Raw genomic sequence first — 21,478 nt, 5'->3', positions numbered from 1 at the left:
TGAAAGCTTCAGCGCTCAAAGCAGTGAGAAAGGCGCAGGTGAGGACTCAGAGCTTTGCAAGGAGGCCAAGTTTGAACCATGATATCACCTGATGTGTTTGCCTCATGGAAACACTCTCATACACTTCCCATGATAGATATGTGGATGGAGATAAGAGAGAGCAACCCAGAGAGGCAGAGAAGACTGTTATCAGAAAAGGCACAGACTTGGAAGAGTCAACTGGAAACGAGTGGAAGTGGTGGACACTGGGTTGCTGCGTGTTGTGGGCAAATCTTTTTCACGCTCATCTTTGACTTTTTCCTGTGGTGGGGCGCTCTGAGTCTCCGCACGCCGCACCGGACCCATCTTCCTCGGCTCTGACATCCTGCCGCTCTCACGGAAGGTGAGGGTAATGCTGCACCGTGGGAGCGCCTGGCCAGACTCCCACAGCGGCTGGAAGTGGAGAGGCCCAGGCCTGCAGCCGGCAAAGGGACCTCTCAGGTCTGCAGGGGAGAGGCTGGCACCTGGCTTGGGGCTGGACATCCATGGCCATGCTGGACACAGCCAAGAGAAGTCCTCCTTGGAGACTTTTGGTTTGTACGCTCAGTCCCATGTTGTGGACTTGACGTGTTGCCGAGACAACTGGCTCCTCTGCTGTGTCCCCTTTTCTGCTCCATGTTGTGCAGATGCTTCTAGTTTCCCTCTTCCTCCTAAAATGAGCCCACGATAGGGGCGGGGCAGGGAGAAGTCTGGGCTGCTGGGGGTTGGGAGGTGGGGAGGTGCGGGGATAGGTCTTCAGATCTGGCCTGGTGTGCTGCTGGGGGTGGGGCTAGAGGATACCCAGCTCCGTGCTGCTACGGATCTCCCTTGACTATGACGCAATCATCTCCCAATAAACCCATCTAAATTGAAAGCATCATAAATTGAAGATGCATGTAATACACTTAACCCAGCAAGCATCATCACTTAGTGTAGCCTGCCTTAGACGTGCTCGGAACACATTACATTAGCCTACGGCTTGGGCAAAATCATCTAACACAAAGCCTATTTTATAATAAAGCGTTAAACATCTCTTCAAGGTTTTTTTATTGAATATTGTACTAAAAGTGAGAAATGGAATGGTCGTGTGGGTACAGAATGGTTGTACGTGCATTGATTGTGTACCCTTGTGATCACATGGTTGCCTGGCAAAATTGTTAAGTTGAACCAATTGAAGTCAGGACCACCTGAAGGAATGTAGCCGGAGATGGTGAGAGGGCAGTCAGGGGAGGGTGACTGTCCTGTGGTTCTCCAGCCACCCCTGAGGCTGGAGTCCTTGCTTTTCCATCCTTCAGGCATTTCAGTGACAGCTCCTTCTGGCCTGGGAGACCCAGCCGTGACTGGGCCACGCATTTGGCTGGACGGTGCTGCGTACTGCTTGTGCTGCTGGTCACAAGCAGCCAGCTGACCCGCGGGCACTCGCTGGTGCCACAAATAACAGTGCGCCGTGTGGGGCCCAGGGAGCTTTCTTTGATGAGGTTTAAGTCTCTCCCTGAGATCTCCCTCTTTTCCACTCTGACAACAGCCTCCTAGGACAGTTGCTGGATTTGAGTTGCACACTCTTGGCTTAAGCACAGCGCCCTGCTCTGCAGACAAGCATTCAGAGCAGGATTTCAGCAGGTCCTGGGTCTTCTCCTTCTCCCTCTCTCTCCCCAAAGTCCCCTGCAGTTTCTTTATGGAAAGAGCCAAGAAGCAGTTTCTCCTTTGTAAAGCATCTCCTTTTCATCCTGCCCAGGGCTGTGCCCAGTGTCCTTGGGGCAGGGGGCTCATCTCACTGGGGTCTCAGGGGAACCTTGCTGGGAGATGCCACCTGGTGTGCGTCCTTGAGGTGGGGGCATCCCCGTGGTGGGAAGGAGAGGGGTGGATTGGGTGTGCCTGGCCTAGCAGCAGGCAGAAAGCCCCAGATGGAGACTTGGAGGCATGACTAAAGCTCCCCTAGGTCTTTGCCCCTGGGGGACCCCAGGGAGCCTCAGGGCAGGCTCTTCCTGCCCCACTCGAGGCGGGTGGGCAGTGAGGAGTTGGGGCCTGGGGTCTCCAGGCACAGGAAAGGCACCGTCAGCTGGTGGGTCTGGCTGGGGGTGGGGCGGGGGCATTGTCCACTGGAGGGCACTGCAGCACCACCTTGGGCTGCCTCTGCAGCCCCTCAGCCCGGAGCAGAGAAGCGTCCACTTCCTGGAACGCCTGGTGTCTCTAGAGGGAGACAGAGCTCGGGCAGGCTGGTGGGCGTCACCTGTGAGGCCTGAGCATCCTGCGGTGGGCTCTCTCTTTCTTTCTCACCTCCACGTCTTCATTCATGTGGACACACACAGACTCACATGTCACCCTCACTCACACTCATCCATATTCGTGTTCATAACCACACACAGAGGCACTCCTGGTCACACACGCCTTCACACACTCCTGCTCCTAGTCACGTGGACTCTCACACCCATGTCACACACACCCCGGTCAGTGACTCGCACACACACACACACACACACACACACTCTCCCTGCATGGCCAGTGTAAGCCATGTGCCTCACATATGCTGGCGGACCCGGAGCAGCTGTTTGTGTGGTGGGGCTGATGTAATGTCAAGAAATTTCATGTTATATTTAAAATGACACCTGTAAAAATAATCTTCAATTTGTAATTTAAATACTGTAATACTCAATTACGTGGACTGGCAGGAAGTGTCCCAGTGGCTTTGGAGAACAACATTCTTGTGTGCACTGTTCCCCTGTCCTGAGGTGGGGACCAGTCTGAGGATGCCTGCTGCTGCCTGGGGTCTCTGTGCCCCCGTCCTTCTGCGCCACCTTCTTGGATGCCTCCTGTGGGTTTACCCAGGTGCCCTCAAGACAGTGTCCACTCTTGAGGGCAAGAGAGAGGCTCTTCAAGACTGTCCATGGCCCCTGGAGGGCGTGTCTCTGTGGTCCTAACCCTTTCCTCTCTGCTGCACACCCCATAGGCCTTGGCTCCTTCGGGACACAGCCCAGTTGGACAGTTGACCTGCCCTTGAACCCCAGCCCTGGCCCCACAGATCATAGTTCACGATACAGCCAGTCTCTAAGCGCAGCCTCAAGGCCCAGCCGCCAGCGTCTCCCCTACGCCGACCCGCAGCTCCCAGCCCAAGCTGCAGAAGCACAGAAGCCGCTCCTCTGGACCCAGCTCGTGGCCGGCATCCTGTAGGCACCTGATGCTGAGTGGGTCCCAGACTGAGTGCATCACCACTTTTCTCCTCTGCTTCTCTCTCTGAAGGAGTACTACCCTCCTCCAGCCCCTAGATGATCAGGTTGTTACTGACCTCCCCGGATCCTCCTCCCACCCAAACCTGAGTCCATTGTTTACCAAGTCCCGTCCCTTCTCCCTTCAAGTGTTTCTCCAACCTGGTTCTATCTAACCTCTACCTGAGGGCCAGGCTGGCATCATTTGCTCCTCATCACTAGCCCCCTTCCCTCCCATTCACTTTCTGGGCCAGGAACACAGAAGGACAGCTCTAGAGCAGTGCTGTCCAGTAGAACTCTCTGAGATGATGGAAATGCCCTAGATCTGTGCTGACCATTACGGTAGCCGTAGCCACAGGCGGCCGTCGGGTGCTTGAAGTGTGGCTGGGGCCACTGAGGCACTGTGTTACGTTTTATTTAATTTTTTTAAACTAAATTTTTTTAAAGATATAGTTGACCCATAACATTATATTAGCTTTTTGATGTACAACACACTGATTCAATCTTTATGCTTATTGTGAAATGATTGCCATAATAAATCTAGTTAACACCCATTACCATTCATAGTTACAAGATTTTGTTTCCTTATGAAAAGGACCTTTAAGATCTATCTTCTTAACAACTTTCAAACATGCAAACAGTATTATTAGCTATAGTCACCATGATGTACATTACATTTTATTTAATTTTGATTCATTTAAACAGTGCTATGTGGTAAGAGGCATGGATCTCACCATGCCTGGCCCTTGCCTCCATGATTTTCCATTGCTCTGAGATTAAAATCTAGCCTCCATAGTACAACCTGGGGCTTCCCTGGTAGATCAGATGGTAAAGAATCTGCCTGCAATACAGGAGACCTGGGTTCGATCCCTGGGTCAGGAAGATTCCCCTGGAGAAGGGAATGGCAACCCACTCCAGTATTCTTGCTTAGAGAATTCCAAGGACAGAGGAGCCTGGCAGGTTATAGTCCATAAGGTTGCAAAGAGTTGGACACAGCTGAGCGACTAAAACTTTCACTTTTAGTACAACCTGCATAGCCCTGCCCATGTGTCCAGTCTCAGGCTGTACAGCTTGCCCTTTGCTTCCTATGTTCCAGTCTACTGGTCTTCCAGAAGTTTCCTGAACCTACATGTTCTTCCCCACACCGCTTGGACTCACAATATTTCCTCTGCCTGGAAACCCTCCCTCACATCCAATCTTCTGTGCAGGCCTTGCCCACCCTGGACATCTACCCTGTTCCCCAAGGCTGACCCAGGCCCAGCTTTGCGCTCCCCCGGCACTGGCCGTGGGCCCTCCCACCCCACTGTGTAGTCACTGGTATCCACCTCAGTGTCCTCCCTCCCAGATGGTGACTTCCAGGAGGGGAGAACTGTCTTCTGCCTGTACCTGTGTCCTGCACCCGCCTCAGCATTTTGCACACAGTAGGTGCTCAGCTAGTATTGGCTGAAGCATTAAATGGAAATACTGGGCTTCCTCAACAGTGAAGCAACTGAAATGGATGCAAAGCAGGGATGTTTCTGGATTCTTGGGATCTCCTCTCCTGATGGCATCGCTCTGCCAGGAAAGGAGGCGGTCCTGCCTTTTGATCGACAGCTCACTGCTTCCTCTTCTGTTTTTCTCCCTTTGCCCAAGAGACAGAGTTGTGCCAGCCTGTGCCCTTGGATGCTGTTTCAGGCTGCAGTTCCAAAGGCTACTTCTGGGGTTATTTGGGATGTAATACACCACCTCTCCTTCCTGCTGCCTCACACCACCTGTCCACCCCACCAATACCACTTCCCCCAGGCTCAGCATGTAGCCTAAGCATCAGGGACTATTCCTAGGCACCTGTTGGCCCCTCCAGTGGGACGTGGATGGCCCTTGGCTGCCTTTGGTTGGCTGTACCCTCGCTAATATCTCCAGCAGAGTGGAAGCTGGAAGAGAAAGATGACACTCTTTCCAGAGGTCGGTGGAGAATGTAGGGGGTACGGATTGCTGATCAAGAGTCCCCAGGCTACAGACTCTGCCTGGCTTCCAAGACTGCTGTGTCCTCTGTGGTTGCCTGGGGTTTCTCGGCTGACTGTAGGGTCACATGTGGTCAGCACGCCAGCACAATGCAGCCCTGGGACATAGGCTCTGATCTCATCTTGTGTGTGTGCGCTGTTCCTGTCACCGCTGGTCCTGCCCATGGGTGCTGCCTCTGCCACTCTGACTGTGTGAACCTGAACACTAGGTTTCAGCACCGAGCTCTGGACACTAGAGCTGACGTCTGCTGCCTCCTTTGGTTTCCGTGAGTGCCATCCTACAGGCTACAGCTCTGAGCACAGTGTCTGGCCCAGAGGAGGGGCTCAGGATATGGCACTTGCTCTTAATGTTTGCAGGATGCTTAACAAACTTTTCCAGAAAATTCTGAGCCATTGTGCATGATTTTTATCTGGCCAGCCCAAGCATTCTGTGACTTTCCTCCTTGAAAGACTGAAAGAGGCAGGAGTAGGTGAATCCCTTTTCACAGTGAGGATCCTAACAACTCCCAGCTGCTGAAGGCTGACTTTGTACTGGATATTCTCTGAAAAGCTTCACAAGCATCTTTTGTTGTTCACTCTCTCAGTCATGTCCGACTCTTTGTGACCCCATGGACTGCAACACACCAGGCTTCCCTGTTCCCAACTCAAACTCATGTCCATTGAGTCGGTGATGCCATCCAACCATCTCATCCTCTGTCGTCCCCTTCTCCTCTTGCATCTTTAGAATCTTTCTAATCTGGGCTGAAAACTTCAAGGGTGATATTAACATTCTCATTCTACAGACATGGAAGCTGGCTAGAGAAAGAGTCCGTTTCCCAATCCACACAGTTAGAGCACATTGGAGCCAGAATGGCAACCCAGGCCCTTCTTTTTATGAAATATAAATATCCAAAGGCCATGAGATGGGGTGTGCACTGATCATGGCTGGGATGGAGGGCTTTTCAGAGTCCACAAAGTACTTCCATGCTCACCTTCCTGTGAAGCCCCTCCGACCCCTGCGAAGTGGGCAGGGTGCCAGTTGTTACTCCCATTTCACAGATGAGGAAGACCAGCTCAGAAGTAAGAGGTTCTCTGGTGTAGCGCTGAACATTTTGAACATAACAGGGCACCTCCTGGGTCACTGAAAATCAGACTGTGTCCAAGAACCTAAGTGATGGCTAGAGATCAACCCCCTCCTGGGCTGTGGGTGCCTTGGGGTTTCTTCATGTCCACCTCCTTGTCCTCTGTCTGTTCATAGCACACTCAGTGGGAGAAATGTTTCTTGGACCTTGTCTTTTGGAATTCTGCATTTTTTCCTTATTCACACCAGCCCCGGCATCTCTAGAACTTGGTTTTTCTTGGAAGGGTTGCCTGTGAGAATGGGCTTTTGTTTGGATTTCTCTCTCCCTGGAGGGGGTAGGTGGGGGAGCCAGGAGCCAGCAGGTCAAGGCCCCCTCCTCCTATCCTCCTGGGGCCTCCCTCTGTAGTCGAGGCCCCAGGAGAAAAGCTGGTGCCTTCCCTGGGAGGAGAGGCCAGAGTAGGACAGCTGCTTGCTTGAAGACTTCAGCTCCTTCTGGAAGACCGATCCTGGAAACTTCTTGACCAGGCTGCTTTGGACTCATCATTCCAGTGGGTTCCTTGAAACCATTATATATGCACTGTCAACATCGGAGATCTAAACAGCAGGGGAGGGGTCCCTGCTTCTGTGTGTGTGGGTGCAAAGTGAGATTGACAAGGCCTAGTACTCTTGCCTGGGAAATCCCATGGACGGAGGGGCCTCGTAGGCTACAGTCCACGGGGTCGCTAAGAGTTGGACATGACTGAGCGACTTCACTTTCACTTTTCACTTTCATACATTGGAGAAGGAAATGGCAACCCACTCCAGTGTTCTTGCCTGGAGAATCCCAGGGACAGAGGAGCCTGGTGGGCTTCTGTCTATGGGGTCGCACAGAGTCGGACACGACTGAAGTGACTTAGCAGCAGCAGCAGCAGAAGTGTTTAAGTTATGGTTTCACTTGGCTCAGATGGTAAAGAATCTGCCTGCAACGCAGGAGACCCAGGTTCGATCCCCTGAAGAAGGGCATGGCGACCCATTCCAGTATTCTTGCCTCGAGAATCCTATGGGCAGAGGAGCCCGGTAGGCTATGGATCAAATTCTGTTATTATATGCTTCAGAGAGGAACTAAAGCAGAGGAAATGGGGAAGGCCTGTCCAGGGAAGGCCCCATAGGGTCCCACTCAGTGGCAGAAGTGGTTTCAGTCATTGGGAAGCTAGGCACATGGGAAATCTTAAAGGGGTGACTTTTCTATAAATTAACTTCTTAAAAGAAATATTGGCCATGCAAGGTGGCGTGGGGAATCTTAGTTCCCTGACCAAGGACTGAACCTGTGGTCCCCCCTAGTAGAAGCACAGATTCCTAACCACTGGACCACCAGGAAAGTCTCCCCATTTTCCTTTTGAAGGACTTTTCGGTTGTTTCCAAGTTTAGACCTTTACGAATAATTCTGCTGGGAGTAATCACATATAGTCATTTTGTGGACCTAAGTTTTTATTTCCTTTGGGTTATTTCATAGGAGCAAAATCACTGGATCACCGGGTAGGTAGATGTTTAATTTTATGAGAAATTGCCAAACAGTTTTCTAAAGTGGTTGTACCATTTTATATTTCCACCAGCAAAGTATGAGAGACAGTTCTGCATCCTTTCCAATATTTGGTATTGAAAGTCTTGTTAACTTTAGGTATTCTATTGGATGTGTAGCTGTAACTCATTGTAGATTTAATTTACGTTTCCCTGACCACTAATGATGTTAAATACCTTTTGTATGTTTATTAGTCAAGTGCATTTCTTTTTTGTTAAGCCATCTAAGTCTTTTTCCATCTTTAGACTGTCTTTTAAAAATTCATTTTCAGGAATTTAAAAAATGTAATCTGAATTCTAGCTTTTTGTTGGATACATGTATTGTGAATATTATCTCATGGTTTGTCTTTTCATTATTATATGTGTTTTAATGAGCATAAGTCTCATTTATTGCTTTTTTATGCTTAGCACTTTTTGTACTCTGTCAAGAAAAAATTTACCTGCTTCCCAGTTCTAAATACTGCCTCTTTGGCTTTCTTTTTTCTTTTGGTTTTGGCTCTATATTTCAGTTTGTAAAAAAATCTTGAGTTAATTTTGGTGTGTGATCTGAGACATTGGTTAAATTTCACTTTGTGATGGTGGAATTCTGCATATGAGCATTTGCTAGGTGCCTCTTCTACAGAGGGATGGGCTGGTCACCATCTCCTTCACCAAGGGCAGCTCAAAGCACAGTTGTCCTTGGCAGCCTCCGCAGGGGCATGCTAATTTCTATCTTGTGGGTGCACTTCCAGAGGTGATAATTAAATAATTAGTCATTATCTTGTGGTCATGGATGGCTCAGATGGCAACTTGAAGAAATCTACATGAGGGAGAGCCTTTCTTGTGGGTCAAAGAAGGCTCTTTGGAGGAGCTTCTTGAGGTGGGCTTTGAAGAATGGAGAGAATTTTGGTGTGATACATGTAGGAAATGAACTCAAAATCACTAGTACTGTACCTCTGTCCTCAGCTGTGGGAAAGGAGGTCAGTTCGATACAGATGCATCCAGGCACATGCACTCACTCACATGTATGCACACACATACATATATATGTGCATATATGTCTATATACGTATGTCTATGTTTTTTTTTTTTGTGCTTAGTTGCTCAGTCGTGTCTGACTCTTTATTACCCTACTTTATTACTGTAGCTTGTCAGGCTCCCCTGTCCATGGGTGCTTCTGAATCTGCTGGCACTGTAGCTGTGAGGTTCCCACAACTCAGCATGCCCTGGAGCCAAAGGGCCCGTCAGAGCATGCAGTTCTTCTTGGAGCCTGAGTGTCCCTTGCAAGAATACTGGAATGGGTTGCCATTTCCTTCTCCAGGGGATCCTCTCGACCCAGGGATCAAACTTGCATCTCCTGTGTCTCCTGTATTCTTTACCTGCTAGCCACTGGGGAAGCCCCACTTGTGTCTATATCTGCCTCTAAATCTAAATATCTGTATCTAAATCTATCTCTATTGCTAAAGCAAAATCTCTCTTTCTGTATTTGAATCTGTATCTATGCTTAAGTCTCTCTCTATCGCTCATCTACATATCTGCCTCAGAAATCTCTGGGCTGAGGAGTAACTAACAGATTCAAGCTTTCACAGAGTTTGATGGTACAGTCTGAGTGCTTTGAGAGGGCTGGGCATGGGACGGTTCTTCCAACCCGTGGACAGAGTTATCAACACTCTTCCTATCCAAGCTGTCGACTTATAGGTCAGTACTGAGCAGCCCTCAGAAATCACCCAGGCCAAACCTGTCATTATACAGATGTGGGTACCAGGCCCACAGAGGAGAAGAGACTTGTCCCACAACCCCAGGTCACTGGAGGAGCCAGGATCGCAGCTCACCTTGCCTTGTCCTGGACCTAAGCTCCTTCCATTTGCCGCCTCCCACCCTCTTAGAGCCAAGGAGCTCTTCCTTCCTTCCTCTGGGTCTCAGGGCTCCTGCCATGCCTTTTGATTCTGTTGTCATTTGTGAATCCTCTGTGAGATTAAAGGTGTATCAGCCCTTGCTAATCTTCTTCTATTGATTATTGAACTATTGAAACATCAGAACCTCTTTCTTCTCTCCTTCTGATAACTCATGAGCTGTTTGAGGACAGGAGCTGTGTTTCAGCGATCTGGACATCTCTGAATTTCATGAACCCACTGCTCAAGCCGTACTCCACATGCTGCAGAATCAGCAGGTTGTTGAAACTCTGCTTCAATAAGGAAATGCTCAAGCCAGCACATCCTTCTAAGTCCAGCCAACAGCTCTGCTGAACAAACTTCGTGGGTTAAATAACTTCTGCTTCTCTAGTGGCTTTGATGTTTTCTGTATTCTTGGTTTCTTTTTAAGAACTCATTCAGCTCTCACACCTTGAGATCCAGGCTTTATTACTGATGCAAAAGCCGTGGAATCTTGTCTGAAGCCCAGCTTGGTTGGGTCCTGATGGAACACTGGAGGCTCCCTCCTACAGTGTTGATCCTGCCAACAGTTAGTAAAAGGAAGCTGGTTTGTCCAAAGAGAGCACAGATGTTTTGCAAGCAGGGCAGTTGTTGTTCAGGTGTCGGTTGACTCTGATGAAGCTGATAGAGGGGACCCAGGTCGAGGAGAGATGGAGTACAGTGTTTGCTGGCTTGAGCTCTTGACTCAATGCAAGGCTGGAGTCCTCTGGCTTCTTTTTGGGGTTTTTGTGGACACACCCTGGAACCCTTGGTACTGGAGTGTCCCTGGGGAAGCCTGTGTGTGACTCTGCCACTTTATCATTGGCAGCGGTGCTTCTGAATCTGCTGGCACTGTAGCTGTGAGGTTCCCACAACTCAGCATGCCCTGGAGCAAAAGGGCCCGTCAGAGCATGCAGTTCTTCTTGGAGCCTGAGTGTCCCTTGCAATTAGATTCCCTTTGTTTATTTTCTCATAGCCTTAGTGATGGGTTCCTGCTGACTTAGAGAGAAGCTATGTGTCCTGTGGAGGGGGCAGAGCAGGGTTGTTTTTTTAATCCAAATTTGGGGAAGTTCTCCATGGCCCCCCAGCTCTCCAGGGGGCCTGGGCAGAGCTCAGCTCCTGTCCATTGCTGGAGGCTACTCGCCACTGGGGAGGCTCAGGACAGGAGGGTGAGCTCTGAGGTGCTGGCCGAGGTGACCTGGGCCTGGCCTGAAAACAGAGCTTGGCTCCAGGGCCTGCTCTCTGGAAGCCGGTTTGAATCATCCACTGGGCTGGTCCACATGTCAATATCCAACTTGGGCTCGGTTGGCATGGTCTGCTGGAACGCTTTCTCTCTTGGCCCTTTTTATCATTCACACCTCACTCGTGGAGACCCAGCCTGCAGAACCTCTTCTAGAAAGTTTTCCCTGACTGCCCCTGCCCAATGTAATTCAATTCTGCAGTCATAAAAGAGCCTTATTATACATCATCAGCCTTTTGGCCTCTCCTTGCTTTGGTCTCCAGTGTTATCTTCCATTTGTACTCCCCAGCTGACCTGCCACTTTTCTCTGATGTCTGAGTGCTGTGTCTTCAGTGAGAGTGGGGCCTGAGACCATGCCTTATTCAGCCCTGACTATCCTGGGCAAGTAGCACCTCACAGGAGTTTATGGACAGTTTCAGGGCCACCCCCACCACAAAAGTTTCTGTTGCTTTCAGGTCAGACTCACACTCTGCCCTTTGTGCATGTAGCCTTCTCTGTGTGGATGTCTCTCAGGCACTCATACACTGGGACACTTGTTTGTTTAGAGGTTTTTCACCTAACGACGTACGAACCATCTGCGAACAGAGACTATGATTTGAATCATCCTAGCATCCTTGTGTTTAATGAACTGACAGGTCAGACCATATTCCACAGGCATGGGAGCCACCAGGTTGCTGAAGTTCTGTTACTGGAGAGGAACTCCCAGGCCAACACATCATTCTGAGCCAGGGCAGTTGTGTCACCAGACTCCATGGTCTGGACCAGTGGGTAGTGTGGAATTTGCTCTCCTGCCTACTAGGGTCTGGTTGAGCTCTGCTTCTTTTGGGAGGCATGAGTGAGTGCTTCCAGATGGAGCAGAAACAAATGTACCCCCCAAACACTGCCTCATAACCCTTCCAAGACATCCACATCCCACCTTGGTGCCTGGGCTGTCAGCAGCACTGAAGGAGGAGATGGGCAGGTCCCCAGCCTGGTAGGTGACGCACAGTATGTGCTAAATGAAGGTTGATTCCCTTTGTCTCCATCTTCAGGGAAACCAATGAGAACTTACAGGCATGTGAGCCTGTAACTCACAGGCATTGGCCCCTGTGGGTTATGATTTAGAACTGAGATATCAGTGAAGGAGTGAAGTGTTAGTTGCTCAGTCGTGTCCAACTCTTTGCGACCCCAGGGACTGGGGCTTGCCAGACTCTTCTGTCCATGGGATTCTCCAAGCAAGAATACTGGAGTGGGTTGCTATTTCCTTCTCCAGGAGATCTTTGCAACCCAGGGAAGAACCCGGGTCTCCTGCATTGCAGGCAGACTCTACCGTCTGAGTCTCCAGGGAAGGTACCAGTGAAGTTTAGCTTAAAAGAACATGATTTCATCACAGGGTTTCCTGGAGTCTGGACACCCTTGTCATTCTCTGTCCTCCCTTCTCTGGTCCTTAGGTGTCCCTCTTAAGGCCTGGACTTGTGCGCCCTGGGTGAGTCTTTCCTCTCTATCTGGGCTACGACTTACTGACGGCTGAGATCCTGGCCAATTTCCAGGGCCCTAGACACAATGGCTGGCTCTTGGACAAGTGTGGGGTGATGGTCACCAGGGTTGATCTAGGGAGCTGTCTGGTGTCCCCTAAGTTTCTCTTTCCAAGTTTGCATCTGTCAAGGGCTCCCCACATTCCGGATGATGGAGGTAGGGGTTGGCCGGAGTGCGTGGAGATGCAGGTGGCACCACTGTACCTCCATGGGGTGGAGGCATGCTGGTTCAGCCCAAGGAGAAGTCTGGTTCGCTCCTGCACACAGAGTGGTGGCCTGGAGGGCCTGGGCCACATGGCCGATGAGAAACTTCCTGACTTCTAAAGACCCATTGACCTCTGGCCACTTCAGGCTGTTCCCCAGGTCCCTGGCAGAGCTAAGCTTGTTCTGGGCTTTCCAGAATGTGCTTCCCATCAGCCTTCCCGCAGCTCATGTGGGTGTTTGAAGTGGAGAGTGAGGTAAGCTGATACCCGCTATAGCGCAGAGTCCAGTGGAGCCTAGCAGCCCGGCCCTGATTACACAGCCCCGCTCTGTGACTGGCCTCACGGCTGACGTGCGGGGGGACTGGGGCCACGTGTGATTCCCAGGAGAGGTGAGCTCAGATCCAGGGCTCGGGCCCCGATGGGCGATGGTTATTGCAATGTGTGTGCACTTGAATGACATCGTGCTACGGAGTGCAGGAATTTTTTTTTTTTGTCAGTCTTTTAACACAAGTTTATGTTTTTCAGACCTTAAAACTGCAGGTCATTTTTTACATTTGCTATTGAGAGCAGATGTGACTGATCCCTATCGAGTTCTGCTGAAAACCGGTGGGTTCGCGGAAGGTCAAATGCAGAATGCCTTTCAATCTCCATTATTATTTCCTCCACTCAGTGGCCTCAGCAGGAAGCCCGTGCTGGGTAATGGTGGCCTTTCGAAAATTCTCTGCCTGCTGCCCCAGCCTCTGACCATAGGTGACCCGTATGCTGTGAACCACATCTAGCCTCAGTTGTCAGCTGGGGCAGAGAGCCTGGTCTGTGAGGCAGGAGACTTAGTGCTCTCAGTGTCTCAGTTTCCCCATCTGTACAATGGGCGTATGGATTGGGAGACAGTGACAAATACTGTGAGATCCTCATAACATGGCTGTTCTTCAGTTCAGTAACTTGGGTTTGGAGAGGCCCAGATGGGCCAAAGGGCCCAAAGGCCCTGTCTTTGCTTGGCACTGCTATGCATGGCTCCAGGGGTTTAGGGATGTTCAGGAAGGTGCAGGTTGAACTGGCAGGAGGGACAGGTTTACTGTTCCTTAGAAGAGAATTGTGAGGGGTAGACTGTAGCCCACCAGGCTCCTCTGTCCGTGGGATTCTCCAGGCAAGAACACTGGAGTGAGTTGCCATTCCCTTCTCCAGGGGATCTTCCCAACCTAGGGATCCAACCTGGGTCTCCCACATTGCAGGCAGATTCTTTACCATCTGAGTCACCTGGGCAGCCCCAAATAAACTGCCTCCAAAATCAAATTCTCTCCTGCTTGGAAGTTCTGGGGCAAGGGTGGGCTTGGTTAGGGGCAAAAGTGAAAGTGAAAGTGAAGTCGCTCAGTCGTCTCCGACTGTTTGCGACCCCGTGGACTGTAGCCCACCAAGCTCCTCCTTTGGTGTCCACAGTTTAGGTGAACACTGACCTTGAGAAACTGAGTTCGGGATCCTGGTGCAAAGGCCGTGGGAAAGGCCCCAAGCCTCAGAAAAGTCCCACGACCCCTGAGGAGACTGCAGCCCCGCAAAAGGAAAGACCACATTCGCTTCTGAGAATGGAGTCAGACCTGTTCCAGGCTGGAGTGACAGAGGCAGTGGCAGGATCACCTCACTGAGCTGCTGCCATGACTATGTGATGAGGTAGCTGGGGCATGGTGGGGAAGCCCTTTCGATTTGGACAGCAGGTATGGCAATAAACAAGCCCCAGGGGGATTAACTTTCTGACCATCAGGGCTTCTTGCTTCCATGGGAATTAATTCACACATTCATTCATCCACGCGTGGTTGATTGATCTAGCTACCCACCCACCCACCCACCTACGCCTGCATTCACTTAGCAAGCATCTATGGAGCACTTTCTGAGTCCTCCCCCCATTAGAGACCTAATGATGGGTGGCAAGGTCTCTGCCCTTGGGCTCAGAGTGGGCAACTGAAGAATGCACTTGAAAGGGTACAGGCCGAAAAGGCACTGGCAGTGCAGTAAAGCCCCAGGGGCAGTTCCAAGGGGAAAGTGTTCGGAACACCATGGGCCTGGGGGCCCAGGAACGAGTGGGAGTGAATGGAGGCAGTTCCAGGAGGAGGCTGCTGGGCTCGAGGCATCTAGTAACTCTATTTTCCTTTTAGTAGCTTCAGCAGCCGCAGCTACTAAGGGGCACCATTGTGCTGTGTACCACTGAAAGGGGTGTGTGTGTGTGTGCACACGTGTGCATAGTAGGTGGGAAGGCTTGGGGTCTCAAGGCAGCACTTCAGAATTTGAGCATTTGGAAAAAAATTGATTCACATTAAAGGGGATTATGTATTCCTTGGCTCACTTACCTTATAGATTTATAGAGAAAACATTATAGGTTCTTTTGAGAAAATTGTCCCTCCCTTTGACCTGAGAACATCCTTTTGTCCACAATGCATGTTCTTGGGCACTTGATGCACAGTGGCTACTCAGAAAGTTTTGCTGACCAGGTGAAACCGATTGTGTTATGTAAGCTGTGGAAATCTCAACACAGAGGGAGGATGAGGAGTCTGGAATTAACTGAGCTTTGTCAGTGGTGGCAAGAAGGGCAGGGCCTTCATTTTATCTCTGAGTCTTTAGCCCCCGTCTCTAACTTGGGACTGCTAGTCACCTCACAGCTGAGGCCAGGGTGTCCTCCTGCCAGCGCATGCCAGGAGGACTGTTCTTCTAGCTGTTTCCATCTACATCTCAACGGCCTCCATCCCGAGACTCAGATGCCATGGCTGCAAAGCCATCTGCATCATACTTGTCTTTCCCCTGCCTCACAGGGATGGTGTGGGGACCGGATGAACTCACAGGATGTGCCCTGAGATGGTACGGGCTCCGGCCTGTGTGCTCATCCCAGCGTGTCTGGCGTGCAACTGACAAACAGGTGAATGTTTTGGCAGAAAGCGGGCTCTTCGTTTTCCAAAGGGCACTTTCTCCAGACACCTCACGTTGGCCTTACTTTCGAGAGAAGACAGCAGTGTTTAACACAGGGTTCCGAGCAGATGAAGGCCAAAGAGAGTCCTTCCTTGGGACTCACGGGAAATTTGGCAAGCAGTATTAATAAAGGCATCTTTCTTTTTTCTTTCTTCAATGCAAAGTGCCAGGTTATGGTTGGCTAAAGCGTTGTAGCATCAGAGCCAGTTAATCTTCTGAGTCCATAATTTTTATGGGCACCGCGGGAGCTGTCCTGGCTTTTTGTTCCCAGCAGTGGGATATCAGGATTTGTATCCTATGGTATATCCAGAGAATAATTCTCCTCTCCTTTGATGTTCCTTGGACATCTTGAGGCACTTAGGGGTGCATTCTCCGGGAAGTTTGGAGGACATGGTTGCAAGACCCTCATTATGTTATTAAAATAGATCCAGTGAGGAGGACTGGGGATTCCTTGAGCAGAAAGAGGCATCTTCGCTAAGTGGCAGCCTGGTTCCAAAGTCACTCTTTGCCCTGGCTTCTTGAACCCAGAAGTCTCTTTTATTGCAGTTTGGGCAAAAGTAGGATGTTTTTCTGCCTGTGTAATAGTTTCACAGTTGGAGGTTAACATGGATCATTTTTCCTGACATTTGGAAAATCGTATCTTAACGAAATGTAGTTTAGATTAAAAAAAAATAACCCCACCCATACATTGTTGGCTCATAACTTTGAAATTTGTTTAACAAATCTGCTGTTCCTTTGGGATGATGGTAACTGTCTCCTTAAGTAGCATTTCTTCCATGGTCTTTGCTCAGCCTGCACAGCCTAGCCAAGGTGATGTTCCCAAGGGGCTATTTCCTATCGCATAGTTCTGCTCAAAAGGCTTTGATGGCTCCCCACTGCCTCCAGAAGAAAGCACAATTAGCCCAATCAGGCAGGCCCTCCTGGTCAGTCCTGCGGAGCCCTTCCAATCCCATCTTCTAGGTGGGGAGCCTCCCAGCAGCCTGGGAGCCTCCTTATTGCCCTCTAACACACCAGGTGCTTCTCAGCTCCCTCATCTCTGTTTCTGCTGCTACGTTTCCCCGCATTTCTCTTCCCCCGTCCCCTCACCTCCACCTCTTATCATTCAGCTCACCCCCTTGTCTGGAACAAGTCTCACCCCTTCTGAGAAGCCTTCTCTGATCAAATTAGCCCTATGTGTTTCCTTTCCTCCTCCCTGATTTTACACTGACATCACAGAGAGGCAACCAGGGTACTGGGAAGAGTCACACAGCCCTGGGTTTCAGGCTTGCTGTGTGACCTCAGGTGACTTTCTTAACCTCTCTGATTCTCAGTTTCTTTGTCTGTGCAATGGGAACTTACCTACCTACCTTACAAGTTTGCTGTTTGGGTTCATGAGACAATTCAGATGAAAATTATTAGCACAACATCCGGCACTTGGCAGGTTACTCAGAATGTTTCTTTTCCATTTTCTGGCACTTACTGCCTTCAAATAATTATATTCACCTGAAGCTCTGCCACACCTCTGCTCATAAGCTGCTTGCTCTTGGAGAGTGGGGACTCATATCTTCACAGTGCCTTGCACAAGGCTGATCAAGAGACACCCAGCTCAAAAGTTCCTCAGCAGATGAGCAACTGCGTGTAAGGAAGGCTGAAGGGCTTCCAGGCGAAGTCCCCAGGAGCTTGTCATATCACAGCCGACTAGTCCCATGGAGGCTAAGCCAGTGCCACTCAGGCCTTGTGTCCAAAGAGCTGATTGAAGTATCTCTCCTCTCTTTCCAGGATGGCCCTGGGAGTCTCTGCAGGAATGACCAAAGAGGAGAAGCTGGCTCCAAAGCATGGCCTATCCTCGGGGTCTCAAAAACATGTTAGCAGTGAGCCTATGGAGAAGGAAATGGCAACCCACTCCGGTATTCTTGCCTGGAGAATCCCATGGACAGAGAAGCCTGGTGGGCTACAGTCCATGGGGTTGCAAGACTCGAACATGACTTAGCTACTAAACCACCACCACCAGTGAGCCTAACCAGCAACCTCTTAACCAGCTGATACAACAGTCTTGCCCACGTATTCCAGGAAAACCATCCCAGAACACTAGGGCTGCATGAGGGACTTTAGCTCTTCACCAAGGGACAGGTAGGAGGACGTTTCAGAGATGAGGGAAAGGAGTCAGGGCAGGAGAGCTCAGGGAGGCTGCGCGTCCAGGGTTGGTGGCTGGACTGGGTCTGGAGGGTAGGCAGTGGAGGAAAGGGCTGGGGGAGTGACCTGCACCTTGTCTGCACAGTCTCGTCCTGACGAGCTAGGTCGTCCCTCACCAGGCACTGTTCAAATCCCCCCCAGCCCCGGGAAGCCTTCTCAGATCCTTCACTCAGAGGCATCCACCCTGCGTTGTGCTATCCTCTCTGGGCTTTTCCTTGCATTCACATGGTGCCTGTCACCCTCCCCAGACCCCAGAGCGCCGAGGCAGATGCCCTGTCTAAAGCACTCTGCCTCTGTCACCTCCTTCCTAGCATCGTGGGCGGAGAATCGATTGTGTCTGGGGCCTGTACTAAGTACTTGCTATGGACTCTTTCATTCAGTCTCTATAAGACATGCAGGAGGTAGGAAATACCTGCAGCCCTATTTCACAGATAAGAAATCTAGGACCAAGAGGTTGAGTGATTTGTCTCCCATCATACAGCCTGTTATGAAAAGGAGCTGAAATTGGAATCCAGTCTGGCTCTGGGATTTGCAGCCCCACTCACCAGGTTATTCCATCTCTTCCATTAATAGAGGCACTCCACAAATGGCAGTTATTTTCCCGTCACCGTTGTTATTGTAACAACATCAATATTGATGCTGACGATATGCTAATACCTACTGCTAGGGCCCTCGACTCCTGCCGCTTCTACCATATCCACAGCTACCGCTCTCATTGCCCCCTGGCTGGGCTAGGGCATCTTGGAGGGCCAGAAGTGGGGAATTTATCTTTTGTTGCCATTCTTTCCTTCTGCCGAGATAGCATGGTTGCAGGCATGGGCTCTGAAGCCGGGTTCCCAGCTCTGTCGCTCACCAGCTGTGCAACACCGGGCAGGGTTCTTCTCTTTCTGAGTCTGCGTGTACTCTCTGTAAACGGTGGTCACAGTGGTGTGCCTCCCTCGCAGGGCTGTTGTGAGGATGGAGAGGGTTATTACACACTGAGCCGACTTGGAACAAAGACGACACACAGCGAGAGCTCCATGTGCTGCCCCTTTGATTCTCCTTCCTTCTCCTCTGCCTCCTGCACCTTCTCTTAGCAAGTTCTCAATGATTCTTACTGGGGAGAAGTGTCAAGAGTGGTCAGCGATGTGCTTGAGAGGTTCGTCTGGGGACACAGTGGTGTGAGGATGACGGCTCTCTCAGAAACCATCACTGAGAGGCCAGTGTGTGCCTATGGTGAGCAGCTCTGAGCTTGGCCATGATGGACAAGCCAAGGCCATTTCCTGGAGACCCTGGGGGGGGGGTGGGTGCTAGATGAGATCCTATTGGACAAACCCCTTCTTGAACTGGACGGAGGAGAAGCAGCCCTGGGAGGAGCTGGGGACTGGTAGGGATGCTCTCATGTAAGCCAAGGGAGGACAGGAAAAGACAGGCAACTGAGCGTGGAGTGTGGGGGAGAAGGGATGTCGCTGGGTAGGGTGGGGGTCAGAGGGAAGACTAGGAAGTGTTTCCTGAAGGATTCAGGGCTGTGGCAATAATTTGTATGCAGATGGTAAGTCAAGCCAGGCACAGCATCCCCGATGAGGGGTGGTGGGGAGAGATGAACTTGGCTCTCTGAATCTTTCCAGCACTTGCAATCTCTCTTGCCTCCATGGCAGGACTAAGGGCTTGACATCAGAGGGACCTGGCTTCTAAATCATAGCTCTTTCACCCCAGTGGTGTGATCACAGGGTCTGGGGCAAGTACTCACCTTTCTCTGATCCTCAGTTTCTTCTTCTGTAAAATGGGGACAACAACACATACTTCACTGGGTTTCCGTGAGGATTAAAGGACATGATGTTTGTAAAGGGTGTTTTGCATAGAAGACTGTAAATAGAAGTCTTTTCCTCCTTTAACCCTGGTTCTCAATGTGTGGTCCCCAAGCTGGCAGTACCAGCATCACCTGGGAATTTATCTGATAGGTAGATATTCAGGCTCCATTCCCCACCTACTGAAGCTAAAATCGGAGGTGGAGCCAGCACCCTGGGCTTCAATGAGCCCTCCAGGTATTTCAAGGCCAGGAAGCGCTGATCTGAAAAGGCTCAGGGAGAAAGGAGAGAACTCATGGGTGGCTGCTCAGCACAGGGGCCAAACATAGTCAGCCCTCAGTGTCTGACAACTGCCCTTCTTCCCTCCTACCTGGGCAAGAGTTTTACCTGAAGAGGTTAATGCTACCGCAGACCTCCGGGAGGTGAAAGGGCCTTGTTCCCCTGGAGGATAGACACATTATGACGGCTTCATTTGATTAAAAGGGGATGTTGATCATTAGTTATGACCCAAATTTCTTCTCTCCCCAGCAATCACTCAAAGTGTTCCCAGATGCTCAGGGGGTGGTTGGTTACCTGCAAACACAACATCCCTTTATAACGAGGATGCTCTAGGCTGAGGGAGACTCTAGTGGCCTCCCCGCCCCCCCGGGCCTGCCCTGCTGTGTTTGATGGAGTGAATGATGGAAGGGAAACATATGCATTCCAGATTGGACCTGCAGAGTGGGGCTTGGAGAGGCTGCCTGCTTCCAGCAGCAGCTGTGGGGGGCAGGGAGAGCCCTGCAAGTATTTGTTGATCCCATGGGGCTAATTATTGACTTTCAGAGGCAAGTAGCCGCCCTAGTTTCGGTGAGCACTGTTGTTCGTTACTGCATAATTAAGCGGAAGGGGGAGCAGCCTTGGTGGGGAGCAGGCAAAGGGAAGGCCAGATGCAAATAGCTCCAGCACTTCTGTCTTGAACACCGGGCACCAGGGGCTGAGGTCAGATATTCAGCTCTTGGACCCAAAGGGGAAGGGTGGCTTTAAAGGATTGCTGCCCCACGTGCCCTAAGGTGGGCTGAGTTTTGGAAAAGAATGAAGTGTGCTTCTGAGCTTCCGCGGCAAACTGGAATCTTTCATCTGCTGCAAGATGGGGAGATAGGATGAGCCTCCCAAGGCCTCTGATGATACAATGATCTTTAAAGGAAGTTCATGGATGCTGGGAGGTGGCAGAACTCCACCAATGGGAGGAGAGGTGGGGTTTGCTCTACCCTGACCAGGATCCTGAAAGGAGACAGGGCACCAGGGCACAGAGGGTTTAAGGGCTCTGCCTGACCAACCGTGAGGTGGGAGACAGGAGACCAGAAAACTGAGCTCTCTGGAAGGCTGTGGTTACAACAGCTCTTTCTTGCAAGGAGCTAATGTGTCCTAAGCCCTTGGTGCCGCCTGCTTAAGCCCAGGAAGTCTCAGGCCCTGAACTATGTGGGGAGGGGCTAAAAGCTGACAGCAGGGCGGTGGAGGGAGCCCTGGGGGAAGGGTGAACAGGAGAAGGAGGAGATGGGAAGGGCCAGGGGAACCCTGGGAGCCACTCCCCTGCGTCGTGGGGCTTGGAAGATTTAAAAAATCTTTGGTTTGAGAATGGCTTGCAAGTAGAACAGGAGACTGTAAAGCCCTGGCCTGGGAATCAGGGGCCCCAGGTTCTAATCAAGCCTTGCCTTTGACTGGCTGTGTGACCTTGAGGAAGTTCCTGCCATTTTTGGTCCTTACTGCCTTATCTGTAGAACCAAGGAAGGAGATGAATGTGCTTAAGGACCTGTTTGAAAAGGCTGGTTCCTGGCCTACCCCCATGGATAGAGAAAATGGAATCGGTGTATTTATTTATTTATTTATTGAAGGATAATTGCTTTACA

Source organism: Capricornis sumatraensis, chromosome 1 (assembly GCF_032405125.1).
Source record: "Capricornis sumatraensis isolate serow.1 chromosome 1, serow.2, whole genome shotgun sequence".
Lineage (NCBI taxonomy): Eukaryota > Metazoa > Chordata > Mammalia > Artiodactyla > Bovidae > Capricornis > Capricornis sumatraensis.
This window is presented reverse-complemented; position numbering follows the sequence as displayed.